Genomic DNA, 2,697 nt, shown 5'->3' on the forward strand with positions numbered 1-2,697 from the left:
TCTGGGTTCCTTAAGCAAGATAGATCTAGGCCTGTGGAAGATGATTGAAGAAGCTGGAAAAAAAATGCCAGAATTGAGGAAACCCTTAAAAAATGCCTCCACGGGCCATCCATCAATGCATATAGACACGGTCTGCCTGTCTTTTGGTTGCAGGAAATTCCGCCCTCATCTCCAATGTCCTGTCATGGATGCTTGTCTATTAGAGCAAGCTCAAGTTATCTTTCCTCCGACATCCATCCATACGCCGTCACAATGACTGTTGTATCTGTATATCTGGAAAATTTTTGAGTTAGACACAATCATTGTTGGTAATGAATAAAAAGTTCCCTAATACAGATTGGCATCCCTATCCTTAATCTAGGGAAAGGCTAATAGAACCTGCTTTCCCGGAAATAGGAACATATATGAAACTAAAGAATAAATGGGACAGGAATTTGTAGAATAGGAGAACAAAACTATTAGAAGGGATACGACTAAATTCAGCTAAGAAATAAAAAAGAAATCGATGATCAGAATAGGTGGTATAAAGGAGGGAAAATGATGAATCTGATAACTAAGTTTCGAGTGGATGAATGGCCAAGAAACTCAGATGGGATTTTCCCGAGAATCTACAGGATCTGTCAGATTGACATAGGAATCAGGTTTTCATTGTGATATGGGAGTTACAATTAGGTCTGATGTTATAAATATGAGAAAGCAAGGCAAGGTTGATACCCATAATAATAAGCAGTTAGATAGTTAATTCCAGAAATCCGATTTGAAAGTTATTGATAGCTGAAATTCACATATGAAATCTTGAAGCAATTTAATCATTGTGCAAATAGACATGGACAGAAAATGGATTAGCAAAATATATCAGGAAACAGGGTATCACGGATTAGAAAATAAGGCTCAGAAACCGACTTTTCGATTATAGGAATGGAAATACAGGTCTGTGATAAAGTAAGAAAATGGAAGGAGGAAGGGAGAGGATATACCTGGAGAATAACCTTCACCGAACAAGATGGGTAGTCGCAAAACTTCGTCAGAGGGGAGGGGTGCACACAAATGTACGCCGGAGGCTGGAGAAGGGGATAGTTGTAGGTTTTGGCTGTCCAAACATAGGGGCAAGGGTAAGATGGTCGACTCAAATTGAGTGAGGGGTATTTTGGGCATTTAAAAAAAAACTAACAGACCTTCCATCACTTAACAGAAATGGCTAATGGCAAGGACTGATTTGACATTTTCTAAGTCATTAGCGGTTGTCTTTGGTATTTCGAAAAGTACAAGAGGTGGCATTGAATAAAGACCAAAGTTCAGGGGTGGTGGCAATGCAATTTTCTCAAAAAAAAAATGAAAAGCCAGAAAAAGTCAAAATAATTTGAATTTGAGGAGAAAGAGATGCATAAATCAATCATTGCATCATCATGATTTTTTTTCATTATAGACTCTCATTTGTTGCACTTAAATGCATCCTGCTCCACTTGATATAGATCGGGCTTGGGCATGGGCTTACGCTCGGACTCTTTTTTTTTTTCTCAATTCTTGTCCAATTCTCTCTATACATAAGAACACCTGCATATTTTTAAAATACAATGATTGTGGAAGTTTGAGTCATTTGTTAAGTGAAAATGGGTTTGAATAATAAAAAAATTCCACAACCTTTAGATTTTGAAAATGTAAAGATGCCACGTGCATAGAGAGAATTGGACATGAATTGGGCTATTAAGAATTCGAGAAGAGTTGATCCCGATCATTGTTAGTTAAAACGGGAACAGCAAAAAAATAGAAATGTGCAGTATGGTTTTTCAACAGATAAAAATGATAAATGGTATGGTCAAAAAAACAGGGAACGGCAACCGGACGAAAACGAACGGTACGAGTATTAAACGTGTAGTTTAAAAAAAAGAAAAACGGTAGTATACTCATGCAATTTGAGAAATTATTACCTGTATACATGCATCTAATGTTCCAAAAGCTTTGGGAGTCCCAAGATAAAATAGCCCAATGGACTATAAGAAAATGAGAAGTTGCTAGCTTTAGCTTCTCCTTACTCAATGGGCTATAAGAAAATGAGATTTTTTTCCTAGAGATAGTATGGAAGTTAAAAGAAAAAAATCAAGTACATTATTGTCTTCACTCTTCACTTTTACTAATAGGTTTTTTTTTTTTAATTAATTATTTTTTTAATAAAATTCCTATTTTACCCTTAAAAAACGGTTACGCGTTTAAAACGGATTCTTTTGCCGTTTCCATTTTTTTCCTTATTGTATAATAGCATACGGGAAAACACGTTTTAAACGGCAAAAAAACGCAATCGCATTTTAAACAGCAAAAAAACGCAACCACGTTTTAAATGCGTTTTAACTAACAGTGATACCGATTGGATATGAGGTCCGGGTAGGAAAAAAAATTTCCCACTACCTCCTTATTGCTCACAATAGCATGAGCCAAAATGGAATAATCCCCTTCCCTTATGGGTTCCAAGTACCCCCTATGAGATTCCACTTCAATGCATGTTATCACGGGGTAGCAAGATTATTCCTGCTACTTGAGTAGTAGGACAACTTTTCTTGTTCAGCTCAAGGTATTTTAAGGAGAAAGAATTTTGCCAATCTGGTTTAGGCAACACCAGTAAGCAAAGCCAATAGGAAGACACGGAGGAACATCTTTAGCTCATAGCGAAGGGTGGAGCATGGTTTTATTGCGTCTGCCTAT

This window comes from Macadamia integrifolia, chromosome 1 (assembly GCF_013358625.1).
Source record: "Macadamia integrifolia cultivar HAES 741 chromosome 1, SCU_Mint_v3, whole genome shotgun sequence".
NCBI classification, from domain to species: Eukaryota; Viridiplantae; Streptophyta; class Magnoliopsida; order Proteales; family Proteaceae; genus Macadamia; species Macadamia integrifolia.